The 16,541-nt window shown below is 36.3% G+C and overlaps 1 protein-coding gene across 2 annotated transcripts in view; it reads left to right on the plus strand.

Annotated features, from left to right (window-relative positions):
- Positions 1 to 16,541, plus strand: part of PPP3CA (protein phosphatase 3 catalytic subunit alpha) — a 300,421-nt gene that overhangs the window by 267,660 nt on the left and 16,220 nt on the right. The window lies entirely within an intron of this gene.

The raw sequence follows: 16,541 nt of genomic DNA on the forward strand, positions 1-16,541 counted from the left end.
TTGTGCTAATGCTGTTTGCCAAGTAATTACTTGGCGTCTTGTAGGTAACCCTAAGAATAAATTTCTAAGATTTAGATGTGTAAATCATAACATACTGCTGAGAATGAAAGGTATTATTATATTTTCTAGTTGCTTTGAAAAAATGCAAGAAAAAACTTGAGAGAATTTCCCCCTTACCCTGAAAACATAGTTGAAGCTGTGAACTACTTTAATAAACATCTTTCGGTAGCTCACATTGCTAAGTGAGTTTTTTGGCTCTTTTAGTGAGGTTGTTTCTGTCAATCATTCAAATTTTGGTGTCTATGATAAAAGATACTTACACATTGGTATATTGGTATTTATGTCAACCCCAGTATTTTTTCATGCCTATAATAATTAATGAATAAGCTATGAGGTTTTTTATTGTTGTTTTTTAAGATACTATTTGGTATTCAGTTACCCTTGAAGAATACATTTCTATAAAAGACAAAAGATTCATGAGGTGAATGAAGATAGAAAAAATGACTCTGGTTCTTACAAAAGGACCCCAAACTGAATGGAAACTTACAAAAAAATGTAGTTGGAGGAGGAAAGTGCAAAGTTCACTTCCATAAACATTTACTAAGTACCTGCTCTGCACAGGGCACTCGGGATTCCAAAATGCATTAAAGACCTAAGAAGAAGTTGCAGTCTGGTTAGAGAGATGGATGCGTAAACATTATAATATCAATAAAATAAGTAAAGGGGGAAGGTAGCAGTGGAAACTAGATATTGTGGCAAGTTTAAATTGATAAAATTTTTACCTTTAAAAACTGCACTTGGGTAAAATGAAGCAAGAATGTGGCCCTTGCCAAAAGTTACTATCTGAACAGCATGATTTAATATTTACTTGGGCTTAATACAGGTCACATCTATGAATGCAGAATACCTAACTCTGTAGGCAAAAGTAAAGTAAAAGTGTCCGTACGCTCACGTAAATAGAGTATATACTTAGGTAAATTTAAAGTGTACAATTATTCCTACCATCTCATGGTTTAAGTAAGAACTTACTTAAGTAAATATATTGATATATTTTAAAATACTCAGAAGCTCAATGGATATTCTGTGCTTTATCCAGATTCTAGATGTTTCATATGTTATAGCCACAGTTTACCATCATTAACTTTTCCAGGGTAGTGATATCATTTAAGAGATATTAATCTTCCCAGTGGAAGATTAGGAAGAGGCTATTTTTTCCTCAGGAGAGAATACTAATCTGGTGGAATCTAAATCTTAAAAGTCAACAGACATTTTGCAGTAGATGCCTTTCACTATGTTCCTGTTATTCCTCAAAAGAAAGATTAATTAGCATTAATGCAGTGATGCATCTCTGTTAACAGATCTCTGTTTTAGTCAGGTTTATTGACCAATAATTATAGTATAGACAACATACTAAATATACAACATATGGTATATTCAATAGAATAAGTAAACCTGCATATAATTGTAATTATGTTAACCCACTCATTCAGCAAATATATATTGAGTACCTACTGTGTGCTTCCAGGTCCTATAGCCAAAAGTATCAGCACATTTCAACAGTGCAAGTAGTATTACCAAGACCACCTCAGTGTTTACTTCACTTATAGTGAGTTCTCTTTATCCACCCATTCAGTCACTTACATGAAAGGATATATTTTGGAACTTCCTCTGCTTTAAAATTATTAGTTCCAGTCAATATACTGTGCTCATCAGCAGTTGCTTTTAAGCTTGTTTATTCCAATGATAGGAGTGCATGTCCTTTTCAAGGCACTTGGAAGAAGTTTTTCTTTCTAAGCAGACCAGTGAAATCTTACTACCATGCTTAAATCTTAGGTTAGTCCTGCAGAGAAACAGCAGGACTAAAATATGGGATTTTTCAGTTCAAATCTCACAAATTTACCCTCTAAGGAAAAAAAAGAAAAGAGAAGTAAAAGTTTTAATTAAAAAATATGTTTAGGGCTTCCCTGGTGGCGCAGTGGTTGAGAGTCCGCCTGCCGATGCAGGGGACGTGGGTTCGTGCCCCGGTACGGGAAGATCCCACATGCCGCGGAGCGGCTGGGCCCGTGAGCCATGGCCGCTGAGCCTGCGCGTCCGGAGCCTGTGCCCCGCAACGAGAGAGGCCGCAACAGTGAGAGGCCCGCGTACCGCAAAAAAAAAAAAAAAAAATGTTTAACTTAGAATATTATACATTTCGGAGTAAATCATGAGAAATGTTCTTTAGTGCTTTATTTTAACACGGCACAAAAATTATGGATTTCCTCAAAGGTACTCAAAGAACAACTCATAAATCTTCCCAGAACTCTTTAACTCTTTTTGGAACAATTGTTTATTGAGAACATATATTTAAGTTTTTTTTTCCTTTTTGTGTGATATTATTTTCAACCTTAGGATAAAGGTTCCAGTTCTCCCACCCTGTTCCTCCTGTAGGCAGCCTGCAGAGTCTGTCTCTCTCTGGGGGCTGGCCCTCTGCTCTGCCTATCAGGCTCCTGGGCTTGTGGTTGGCTCCAGAGGTAAAAGCAGGAATCAGAAGACATCAAAGGACTTAATTAAAGCACTTCCTGCTCTTTCTAAAGGGGAGCCATCTCTTGATGAGTCCTTATCAAACCCTTCTCAATATTTTGCTTAGTATCCAACATCAAGCTGCAAAATCCAAGGTAGTAATGGTGCCTTTACAGACCATGCCTATCTGTGTATCTTATCAAGTAGACTTCTTTGTGTTTATAAAGTCTATTGCAGACAGAAATTCTCCTCCTATCCTTGAGGAGTATAGGTGTGGGATTAATTTTGCTTCTTTTCTATGTTCTGTCAGCTCCCCTTTACCACTTAACGGTGACGATGGCAGCAGCTAACACTTATGTGTTAGGCATCATTCTAAGTCATTTATATGTATTAACTAATTGTACCTTTTGACCAACAAAAATTTGTAACTATTAACTATCACTTACTTTAAGGAAATTTTCTAGGTTATTTATGTTATCGCTAACCCTCAAAACAACTTTTTGACATAGGTGCTATGATTATCCCAGTTTTACATATGAAGCTAGACAGACTCAGGGCAGTGAGGTTAAAACCTAAGGTCACAGAGTTAGTGAAGTAATGGAGCCTGGATTCAAACCAATGTCTGCCTGGTTTTCAGGCTCTTGAACTTTCCACAACCTGTGATTCCAGTGCTTGAATTTTTGTTTTTTTAAACAGCATGATGCTTTTTTGTTTTTAACAGAACAACACTAATAGCTAAACTTATACTTTAGTTCGTTCTGTTAAATATCCATAAAATTACAAAAAAAGATTTTTACATTATTATTAGGCCATGAAAGTCAAAGCAAATAAAATAGTTTTGTGCTACTCTGTTAACCTCAATTTACTCCAAGAAGTTATGCGTTTGATAATGTGAAAAATTGTATTGTATCTGAGCAGACAAAGAGTCTCCTGGTTCGCCTAGGCTTCTGCTGGGTAGAAATCATGTCATGAATCTCTCCTCCTTAGCTTCTGCCTTACAAATAAAGGAATTTGATAGCCTATCTAGAAAAAGATCACTGTTTTATATTGGTCGATGGTTCCTTTATGTTGAAAATAAAATACTAAACTTCTTTTATCTTGAAAAGTTTTGAAGCACTTTAATGCCAAGTGATGTCTTTTGAGGATCTAGTTTATATGTATTGGGGTCTTTGATTCCTGTTTCCACTTCTGATTTTGGATGATAAAATGATAGTCTGGTTTCAATTTGGGTTTGTTATTCACCAGAACATTTCAAAGAAGGAAGAAATCCAAGTAGATGTATCTCATTTGGTAGTTGATTCTCATTAAGGAAGAAGACTCATTTCAGACCAAGGATTAGTAAGTGATCCCAAAGTGTTGGCAGGGGGTTGGGGGGAGCTGACAGAAATCAAGCAATCTGCATCACAGAACTTTCTTTACTGTTCATTGTTATAATAAGGAAGTCTGGAAGAGCAGTAAGCATTAGAAACCTAATGACAGTTTCATGAGTTAGAAATATTTATTTGGAACTTTCTTTTAGCTCTAAAATCTTAGACTCTGAGATCACTTTATCTATCTATCTATATATATACAAGTTATATTTGAAACTATGATATGTGATAAGTCTGGCTAACAGGAAAGAATTGTGGAGGTAAAACTGAAATCCTGTAGAATAAGAAAGGAAAGAAAAAAATAATAAAACTAATACATTTTAAGCCAAATATAGTTTCAGGCTGCCCTGGAAAGACTTAATATTAAATTAGAATTTATGCCTCTGTTTTCATCTAAGGAGCAAACCACATGGTGGAACTCTTATCCTTTATCCACATTTTTGCCTTATCCTAATGTTAACCACAGGCAAGTCACTGAATATGGGATCAGAGCAGGTTTTTGCATGCCTCTACGAAACCATCTAAATTGTATACAAGAAAATTATCTCCCATCATCTGCTTTAAATTATTAGATAATTCTTCAGATCTAATATCACGGGTTCCAGAGTGTCTCCCCACTGCTTTCTGTTTAGCTTTAAAAAACCATACAGAACTTTTTAAAGTACAAAGTTGGGAATTAGCGTGGCATCTTATGGGTCCCTGAGGAATACCACTATATAGGGTTCGGGTATATCATTTTCTACCGAAGCTGTGTATATTTGCCATGATGAATGTTTGAGATGAATTTCATCTTTAAAATTCCCCTCTGCTTTGTGCCTCTGGCAGCACACTCGCTAAGAGCCATTAGCTTAGAGCTCTTCCTGTGGCTGTAATTATTGTCATTTCTGAGCAACTCATTTCAGCATCTCATATTTCATGTTCCCAATGTGAAAAAAAGTTGTGTGTCTGATAATAATTGGCAGTTTGGGAGAAAAAATATGACATGTTAATATAAAAAATACAAAGAAATGTTTAGACATACAAAAAAAGAGCCCTCAGCAGCACTGTGACGACATGATTCTTGTTCTATCAACTTTGAAGCATAACCTGCCATTGGTGAGCAGAGGAGTAACATCATAAAAGCAGTGTCTGAGAAACAGCAAATACTTTCCCCAAGAAAATGCTTGGAGAAAGAACAAAGGATTAGTTGGGGTATAATTTAGGAACTTAACTATTTCAAAGTTGAGGTGACTAGATCAGAACAATGTTAGTGTTAATAATAAAAGGAAAAGGAGGCTTCCCTGGTGGCGCAGTGGTTGAGAGTCCGCCTGCCGATGCAGGGGACATGGGTTCGTGCCCCGGTCCGGGAAGATCCCTCAAGCCGCGGAGCGGCTGGGCCCGTGAGCCATGGCCGCTGAGCCTGTGCGTCCGGGGCCTGTTCTCCGCAACGGGAGAGGCCACAACAGTGAGAGGCCCGCGTACAGCAAAAAATAAATAAAGGAAAAGGGAGCTATTCCAAAGAGCTGGGCTTACAACTATGGTATCAGTGGGGCAAAGGGAACAAAAGTGGATTTGGACGGTTCAAACCTCAGTACCTAGGAGGATGAGAACACTTACGGAAAAACTTCATCCGTTTCAGGGAGAAAAGAGTTCAATGACAGACATGAGTTTGAGTACACACATCACTCTGGAAGTGCCCAGGCAGGATTTGGAAATGGAACCCTGGAGACTGGGGACAAAATCGGGTCTGGTGACAGAGGCTTTGAATTAAAAGTCACAGCCGAATCTACTAAGAGTCAAACAGGCCTCCAAAGTTACTGATGTGGAAGGAAATATCAGAAAATTGAGGACCAATCTGTAAAATTATCCCTTCTTTATGAAGCTGGAGAAAAAAGGCAAACAAGTGAAAGAGAAAGGAGTGATGAGGGAGACAGCATAAGAACCAGGATCATGGAACAGTTCAGGCAGCAGCCATCTTAAAATATTTGCACCAAATGCAGAAAAATTACTGAGATATAAGTCTGACCGGAAAACCAGAAAGTGAAATATTAGGGCATAACTTTGTCAGATAACAGATTATTGAAAAGAGGCAAATAGCAAACTTTGTTTTCATTTTACAATAGCTAAAATAGAAAATTGAAATCATTTTTTAGAAGGCCAAAAACTAAAATAAAATTCAGAGTACCCTAATTTTGATACCATGTTATATTTCTATATTATATTTTTATTTCCATGTCAAAGTATTTATTCATGAAATATCTTTTTCTGTGTATTCAGTGGCAAACAAACACATGGCCTCCGCCTTCACTAAGCTGAGAGTCTAGTGCAATAAGAAACCAATTTTAAATATGCTGGTCTCACAGAGGATTTAGAGGCTTGCAGGAAGGGGTGTGAATTGGGATAATATATTTGATAACTGAAGGAGGAAACATAAAGGACACCTTTCTCGTTCTCTTCTACTTCTGACAAGGGAAAGAAAAGCACTTTATGTATTTTACTGCTTTAAGAAGTATGGCCGTTTGAGAAATACATATAATTTTTCCAGAAAATTATATGCAAAGATGGGTATCAGTTCACCAGTGTTAAGTTCTCTTATCTTTTAAAAATAACTGACTTTGCATGATGTAATTGGAGAAAGGAAAGGATGACATCTATAAAAAGAAAGATTAGTCAGTATTTTGTAAAGGGCTTTGTAGTTGCTTGTCAGGCTTTTGTTAATTACCTTCCCGTTTATGGCTGATTTTTTTCAATTACTTAATATTTCAATGTGTAATTTAGAGACTAAATCATTTTCGTCACTATAAACGTATCCTTGGTACTCTGTACCCTTTATAGTACAGGTAACTGCTTTTTTTCATCAGGGTTGTGCTATAAAAAGGAAACAAATAGTTATATCCAGTATATCATTAAAACTGAAACATGTCTAAAAAAATACACAGACATTTACTAGGTACTAGGGTATGAACTCCCATCATATATATGGCTATTGATATTTTGGGGCCGGGACTATCAAACAAGGTACCTGGTTAGCCGTCATACTGTAGTCAGTATCATCAAGTCTGACTTATATGTGATTACAATAATTAAAATCTATTTAAGTTGCCAATTTAAATGATACAGTAACATAGACATTAAAAGTACTGCTTTCTCTTCTTATTGTACTACATGATTTTGCACAAATGAGTTATATTAGCTGGCATAATTTTCACATTGCACAGAAGTGCAGACTTTGGGGCTTCCCTGGTGGCACAGTGGCTGAGAGTCCACCTGCCGATGCAGGGGACACGGGTTCGTGCCCCAGTCTGGGAAGATCCCACATGGCGCAGAGCGGCTAGGCCCGTGAGCCATGGCCACTGAGCCTGCGCGTCCGGAGCCTGTACTCCGCAACGGGAGAGGCCGCAACAGTGAGAGGCCCGCGTACTGCAAAAAACAAAAAAAGTGCAGACTTTGCAGAACGAACTAAATGTTAAAAAAACAGTCATCTCCCTATTAGAGCTAATTGGTTGGATAATGTCCACCATTGGCTAAAATGCTTGCAGAAAATAGAAGTTTATACTGTATTCCACAGACACCTGTACTATACACATATACAATATTCACAGTTTTAAAAATCATTGTTTTTTTGTAGCATTTGAGTTTTCCTTCAACTTATGGTGACATTGGCCAACTTATATTAAACATTAGCTATTGCATATCTAAACATACACTTGGATTAAATGTATTTATAAAATTTATTTGAGAAGGAAGTCCATGTTGTATACTAAGAAGGGAAATAAGCATGGGCTTTATAAACCTTAATGTATTCTTTATTTGAAAGGTATTAGAGAGCGCTCTTTTTTCAACAAAGGCAAAGATTTTGTGTATATGTATGTCTCTATATTTCAGAAAAACTTCACTTCTCACACACAAGGTTGAGGTAATTGACATATGAAAGAAGTGTTCTTCACAGAGAGAAGTATAGGGGGTAATGTCAGCTTGCTGAAAATTGATACCATAAGAAAATAAGATCCAGTTTTCATGCGTTTTTGGCAGAGCTTACGTGCTTCTCTTTGTTCTAAAGCATTTTATGGGTCCAACTTCTTAATCTGAAGGTTGTACTTATATGAGAATAATTAATAATTGATTGAACAACAGCAGACAGTCGTTGTAAGTCTGAAGTTTGTAAAACATTCTCTTTATAGTTGTTTGATCTCAGATGGCAGGTTTAAAGGCCATATGAAAAAGTTTAATGAATGCTCAGAAAATCTAAAGTTTAAAAATATTTTTCTATGAGGGTAATCTATTTTCGCTCTCCTAAAAATCCCTTTTATTCCTTCATCTTTACTCCTAGCTTACGAGAAGCTATGAAACTTTCTTCCAATTTTTCTTAGAATTTTAAAGAAACAGATATCTTGATTTTCTTTGGTCAGCCCATCTTTGTGAAGCGGTCTGTTTTTTTGCCTCAAAGCAAAGCCAGCAGCATCCTGGATTCTCCCCTTCTCCCCTAGTGAACTGGCCATCATCTGGGGCCCAGCCCTTAGCCTGGTTGGCACAAAACACGACTGGGGCCCCAACTGAGGCAGCGTGATATTAATGAAGATCACACCATCAACCTTGTAATTTACAGTGAGAAATGTAACTGTTAGAAGAACTGGAATATGCACTTCTGCACAAGCACTTCCTTCTTCTTAACAGAAAGAGCAAACATTTTTGAGTATTGTATACCAATGATCTATGCTAAGTGCTTTAGCATATAGCACAGTACCTGGCACTTGTGTTCGTTGAATGTTGAGAATGACCGAACGAATTAACTTAGGTAATTCTTCCACCCACCTGGGAAGTAGATCACCAGCCTGCTACTGTAATGAATCCTGGTTTGGGCTCCCCACTTCCCAGCTGATGACCTTAGGTCAACAACTTACCAAGCGAAATAATACAAATAAAGCACTTAGAACCTTCCTCATTTTTTAGATGAGGAAGGTGAGACTTACAGAAGCTTAGTAATTTATCCAAGGTAGCACAGCCTGTAAATAGGGGAGCTGAGACTCAATAGGTCTTTTACTCCAGAACACAAGTTCTTTACCACTGTGCTATTCTGCCTCTCACATGCCAGTTTATTCATTTGTCTTAAAAGAAGTCGATGAGCCAGGTATTTATGATCTGAAGTCTTGCTGTAAGGCCAGAACACTGAAAGGCCACTGGCCCCTGGACAGTACTTCCCTAGACGTGTCAGATGTTTGCCTCGGCTTCTCTTCTTTCTTATGCCTCTGTATCTGACCAGTACAGTTTTTGACTGGCATATCCCTTTCCTCTGATAAGATAATAATATATTTCAGTGATGTTAAAGTCTCACGACCTGGAAACCATTCTGTCTGTTTCAGTTGCCTCTGCAGGCCTGTGCACTGATCATTGGCCAGAACCTAATGCTCATTTCCCTATTTACCTTTTGGGGCAAAATCTTCACTGCATCCCCCCTGTACTGACAAAACACCCTGCCTAGTTCTTGAATAGCATCAGAAGATCTTCGAGTGGCTTTATTTCCGATCAGCTCAGTACATGCCAGCACCTTGACCATCCTCTGCTGTCAGACGACTGGAGCAGTGTTACGTATTTCAGCCTGCTTTTTTGTCGTGCTGTCAAATGGTACTCAATTAGCTTTCTGTCTAGGGTATAACACATGGGACAATCAAACATGATATTTTACTGTATTGGTTTATTTTTTCCTTCAATTTCTGTAATTTCAGAGAGATAACATTTAAATATCATTCTACTATTTGATAAATTTTTAAATCCATAAGTGTCCAGAATTAAATTCTGGTCTAAATGCTTTCTTCCAGCATTTAGCACGTATGCACAATTAGGTCCTTAATAAATACCTTTTTCAACTGTTAAATCCTCATCTATACCCAAAATAATCCTGACAGACGAAACATCCAGACATTATGATTGTTTCTCCTATAGACAATACATCTACATTATTAGCTTGACCTTTGTTATTTCATTTCATTTTGCTTTTATTTTCATTGCCAGTTTATAAACTTGATGCATTTCTATTATGATAAAGAGTTCAATCCAAATGAGATTTCACATGCTATTAGTTTCTACTTTGGTAAATATAAATAAACTGAAATGTCCTCTGTAAGGCATAGGCTGAATATATGATAGTTTCTTGAAACATAGGCTGAATATATAATAGTTTCTTGAAAAATCAACGAAGCCTCCTAATCTACCTTAAAGTCTTTAATTTTTACCCAAGTTATAATTATGCTCATAGCCAATTTCTGCAAGTCTACCAAGGAATTATCTAACAGATGGAACGCAATGTCTCAGAGAACAAAAGTCCATGGAATCAAATTAACACTTGGAAACGAAAGTATCTTTTAACTACATATTTAAGATAACCAAATAATGACAGTTATTTGACATTTGGGAGTAGTCTGTACATTTTTAAGACTTCCTATCCGAAGAATCCAGTTGTGTTTTATGACAAGAGAAGGTGGAAGAAACTGTCTAGGCTATACTGGCCTTTTTGAAAATCCATTACACAGAAGAGTCTTTTTATTCAAAAAAAATATATTTTTTTCAAGGATCTGTCGCTTTCAAAATGACATATAAGACAGAATAGCCTTATGCCAAATATCACACCATCGTAGATGCTATTACATGCTGAGATTTTAGTTGAGCTGAAAAAGCATATGGAAGAAATTCAGAATATGTGGTTTGGAGTGATTTGGAATGAGTAGCCATTATGTCCCAGTTTTATCACCTATGGATATGTACTATATGCTATTGTTAGAATTAAAATTAGAAAGATATTCCAAATATTTTAGGTTGTAATCCTCAAAAAGATGAATTCTTACAGAGATTTTTAAAATTTATTATCCTAAAGGTGTTTTTCTCTGCCTAATAGAGTAACCTACATAAGCATTCATATAGCTATTATGTGAGGGGCAGCACCTCCAGTCTCTTTGGACTAGATTTAACCGGCACTGACCCTAAATGGATCAGCAGTGCAGGATTCTCAAGTCATGGCTGGTCAAGGAGATCTTCCAACAACTGTCACCTCTAGAAAGTGATTAATCTAATTCTTGATAGAGCAGCTGTCTTCATGCCAGAATATTTGGACCATTGGGGTTACCCAAAGAAGTTTCAAGAGGAGTAAGGGAATCTATTTTCACATCCTCAGTTTCCATATGTCCTCATTCCTAAAAATGATCAGGCTGGGAACTCATCTGAGCTGCAAGGCTCACTGCAGCCTCTCCTTTCCCACCTCTTCTTTCTCAGTTGCTTTTCTCTCATTTTAACAAAAAGGCATGGGTCTCCCTAAACATAGTCTCTATGAACACTGCCTGGAGTACTAAACAAAGAGACGTTGGAAAAACTCAATGCGTAGGAAGTCTCCTTAATCAAGGCAGTGTAACCGCCCTCCCATCTTTATCATTAAGGGATGCATTCCAATCAAATTATATTTCTATGTTTTTTAAATATTCATAAAAATTTATCATATGTTTGTGCTACTTAGCTCAGTTATGTACTGCTAATAATTGATATTGATTACAAAGGCACTTTTAAGGCTTAGGGCCTTATTGTCTCAGGAAATTTTAAAAAACACATTTCATTTAAATTTCTAAACATATTTTTGGCAGCAAAGTATAATGTGATAAAAATATTTTAAAGTATAAATATATAATTCACTAAAGTAAAATCAGGAAAATGGAAATGCAATTTCAAAGAAAAAAGGACTAAATATCAATGAATGTCTTGTTCATGGATTTTTTTCTTTAAATGGATGATGGTAGGATGAAATTGCTATGATATTTATATGCCATTGATTTTTAAAAGAGTAGTATAGTCATTTCATTTTAAAATGGCAATGTTTACAACATTATATTCCTTACAATTATTTAAACTTGGAGGTGAGAATAGTATTCTTTGGAGGATATACTTTTGTAGATGCATGAGTAGAAAATGTAAAGGCCACAGTTTTAAAGCCAGTCCGTCAGAATGAACACAATTTCTCAGTGCTTATGGTGCTGTCCCTAAATCCCAGGACTCAAGGGCTTGGTGGCGTAGAAAAATATAATGAAGCACTTGTCAAGTTCACCACAGCCAAGGGCAAAACTGGGTAGATGTTTAAGTAATTTCTGTATAGCCTTGCTTGGTTGAGGTATAGTTGCTCAAGGTCTGTTATTTTTAAACTAGGTCAGAGAAAGAAAAGACAAGAAAATAAGGTTTGGGGATTATAGTACATGTTTTGGCCTCATAGCCTTAATAGGGGTCAATTTGGGATATGTGTTCTCCCAGATAAGACAGTCTGTATACTTAATAATTTCACCATCATTTGTAAAGAGCCATAAAGACCAATTATGCAAGGTTTTAGAGGTATCTGAAGACATATTCTGTCTTTGCATTATATCATATTTCAAAGTGCTGATTTTGGAAGGAAAACAAACTAATTTTTGTCTTTAATATAACACAACAAAAGATATTTCTTATCTCAGCACCTTATGCTTTGTTCCATCAATAACCTGTATTCAAATTCAGTAATTGCCCTATGGTGTCGAAAAATAAAATCTGGAGACATGTCTAAACTCTGCTTAAAAATAATGAGTCATAATAAAATTTTACTTTCAAGTAGAATAGGTTTCTTACAGAGATAAACTTTGTTATCTTTTTAAAAGTTTGAAAAAGTCGTGAGTTTTCTGTAATATTTTCTCAGAATTTGAATTAAAAGGTTTAAGAGATTTGAAGTTTGCCAACAAAATATAGTTCTTAAAATAGATCTTTCTTTTGAAAAAGTGTGAAATGTTAATGTATATACACTCCTTTTAATATAATATATTTCATTTAAAGATATATGCTATAGATACACTTGTATTAGTTAAAAGTCCTTTAAAGAAAGAAGCCTAAATAATAGCAAAACATTTGAAACCAATATAATAATGAAGTGGAAATTTTCTGCTACATTTTCCATTAAAGAGTAAGCAATTTTTTGCAAGCTCCTTTTTCACCTTCTAATATGAAAATATTCCTCTTTTATAAGATATTCAAGTATAAAAAAGATTTTTTGCATGTATTTTTTAATGTTTTTTATTATGGTAAAAGTCACATAGTATAAAACATACTAATTGAACCATATTTAACTGTACAGTTTAGTGGCACTAAGGACATTCACATTGTTGTGCAACTCTCACCATCATCCATCTCCCGAAAATTTCAGCTTCCTAAACTGAAACTCTGTCCCCATTAAACACTAACTCCCTATTGCCCCTCCCCACCCCCAGGCCCCTGGCATCTATCAATGTATTAAAATTTTAGACAGCTCATCATCACGTCTTACAGTTGCAAAAAGGTACTGATAGCAATTAGAATCTGTTGAATTGGGCTTATCTTACCAGTCCAGTTTCCCCCTGGAGATGGTTGGAGGAAGGAAGGGGTGAATGTCACTGCACTGAGAACTTTTCTTCATTGCCTCCTTTGGGAAACTCATGCATCCCCCATATAACACGAAGGAAGGGAGGGATGGAGAGACCTCTCTTCTTAAAGCTGCTCTCTCCCTTTTCCCTCAAAGCCAAGCTTCTTCCAAATACAGTGGGTTTTTTTGACATTTTATTATGAAATGTTTCAAACATAAAGGAATGTTGAAACAATTGTATAGTCAATATGCATGTACCCATCACTTACTTTCTACAATTAACATTCAATTATATTTGCTTTCTCACATCTCTGTCCCTGTATACAACCATCCGTCCATCTCTTTATTTCTTTCTCTTTTCGTTTTTTTGAAGAGGGGTGGGTAAGTGCAAAGTAAGTTCTCTGTACCTCTGTGATAAGAATGCTAATGTCTAAACTTCTTATTTGTCCCTGCTACTATGCTAAAACCTTTACAATTTAGCCCCGGGCATGCCCTGCTTCTCTCCTCATTCTCAGCCTGCCCTTTCCCCAGTGAGGGCAAACTCCATTCACACCGGACTTCTGACCCATCATCTGAACATAACATGGATTCTTGCGGCCTCCACATGCTTGAATATTCTCTTCCTTCTATGGAGAATTCTCCTTTCTCTTTAACTCTTATTTATCCTTCAGGATCCTTCAACTATCACCATTTGGGTGAATATTTTTCTCCAGACTATTCACATCTACTTCCAGTGGTAAATATTTAACAATGCTTCACTGCAGGGGGAAAAAGACCCTGGTTTATAGCACTTGCAGGTTTTGTTGGTATAAATTCTCTTCCCTACCACTGGTTTCAAGCTACCAGTACGAAGTTACTGAACACGGAGCTAAGAAGAGATGTACTCAGTCTACTCTCTAGCTGACAGCCACCGGCCCCACGTGCCACTGCTGCTTCCTCTCTAATACGTGTCACGGTGCACTATGGGTGTTCACGTGATCTCCTAAAGCAGAGACCACGTTTTACTCCTATTTCTGTTGCTAGCAGTTAGCACACAGCAGGCTATAGAACAGGATAGGATTCATAAGAACACTTTATGAATAAATGATTTGGGTAATAAATTGTATTCTATATAGCACTTTCCACACACTACTAATTCAGTTAAAACTGAGGAATTATAGTAGTCACTCAGTGGATGGATGGGGACCGTGGGCCATACAGAGCCAGGGTCTCTAATGCATGGCAGGTAGCCCACGTGTAAGAACCTCTCTTCACCCTAGCACTTGGTTCCTCATCGCGGCGATGCTGCCGCAGTTTTCCAGATCCCTTCAGAGGCTGGCAGCATTCACTCAGCAGGCCACTTGGCATACGTACCTTTCATACTTCATGAGAAGTCAGTAAGGCACTAAGTTAAGGTCAGGAAGCACACATGGTCAAAGCAAATCTTTAAAGATTCCCTTGGTCTGTACATTAGCCTTTGAGGAAAATGGAGTGTGCCAGCACACCTAGATTCTGGAATTAGTAGCATAATACCCCAGGCTTTTTAAAGAAGATGAGAACTTAAAAGGTGAAGCAAAAGAGAGGCCCAAAAAAGAAGTGATAATTATTTGAATGGAAATACAAAATGAAATTGTACTTAAAATTACTAATGTTTTTAAACTTAGGAAACATTGCCTTTCAGTTTGGTACTTTTGAGTTAAAATAAATGACTAGATTCTTCTCCGAAAAATAGTTAACAGTAGTTAACTATTAAAAATAGTTTAATGTAAAAGGTATTTTTTTGCACCTTTATTATTCAATATACTGAATTTTAATTTGAGCTACTGTGGTATATTTCCACAACTTAAATAGAGCAAGTACCAAGAATGTTAAACATGACATTGTATTTGCATGTCACAGCTAGTAGAAGTCTGAAAAACGTGCATTTTTTTTCCCTTGATCTTTCTATTGAATTATGGGCTGTGAGGATTTGTAGTGGAACATAAGTATTTGAATAAGAGTTTTAATGATCTCTGGAAAATACCAAAAGCCAGGAATAGCAATACTAAATATACAAGGACCTTTATATCTGTACTTAATTCTTTCCTGCTACTGTTCAGCTCCTTTCAGTTTGATTACATATTAACTCAGATATTTTATTTGGTTATTTTACTTTTTTGTGGGTTGTAAATGTGTGATATTCATTTTGATTTTGATTATTTGACAAATACTGAAGGTAATCCCCCAGAATGGAACTTCGAGATATTAGTTTATAATGTCTCTTCTTACTGTCTATGATTAAGTTAATTGACTTTTTGAGTAAATATATTCTAATTTTATAAAAGAAGTACTAAAACCTCTTACCTGGGTTATTGAGAAATCTAAAAAGAGACAGCATTTCTTCATTAAGAAAAGTGCTATAATATGTTGTGAACCACCATGTGTTGGGAGCACAACTATGAATACATAAAGTAAGATACCTGCTCTATACTCTCCAGTAAGTCATTAGGTCTGAAAAATAAGGAACGCTAAATGGGCTCAGACTGTCAGAATGTTCATTTTACATTTAAAATTCCATATTTTATATGTATAACTGATTCACTTTGTTATACAGCAGAAGCTAACACACCATTGTAAAGCAATTATACTCCAATAAAGATGTTTAAAAAATAAATAAATAAATAAAATTCCGTATTTTTTTTTTGAGCATCTTTCTGAGTACCAGCTCATACTGAGCTGAAAAGGACGGCTCTACATAATTTATTCCCCTTCCTTTCCTACTTAGTTTCTTGCTTTTCATTGCTCTGGTTATGGTTTTTAGAAGTCCTTTAATGAAAATTTTCTGAGAGATTATCCTTCTTAGATATTTTTCACTTACTTGATTGTACATTTTCCCCCTTCTCATTCCTCTTAAATATATCCAATTTCGTTTCTAGACATTTAACTACTCCTTCTTGCTGCTTTTCTTGTTGTGCTTCTAAATATAGCCACCATTTTGCGGGTTCTCCCACTCTTTCCATTCTTTGTGTCTGTTGGATTGATTTTTATGATCTGGCCATACTGTTTTTGGAGACGGTTAGGATCTTTCCCCCTTAGCACATCATGACCTCTGAGTGGACTGGGTCAGTCAGACTGGGGGATATTAAACATAGAGTGGTAATAGCACACCAAATAAGTAAACTGAAACATGATTTAACAGAATAACTGAAAAAAAAAATAGATAAGAAAACCAGTATAAGGAGATTGCTATAGCACTTTTTTTTCCTTCACAAATGTCCTTCAAGGAGTCTCCTGATCATAAATCATCTAAAATTCAAGCACAGAAACTTCAGACTTTCAAA

Source organism: Phocoena sinus, chromosome 5 (assembly GCF_008692025.1).
Source record: "Phocoena sinus isolate mPhoSin1 chromosome 5, mPhoSin1.pri, whole genome shotgun sequence".
Taxonomy (NCBI): Eukaryota; Metazoa; Chordata; class Mammalia; order Artiodactyla; family Phocoenidae; genus Phocoena; species Phocoena sinus.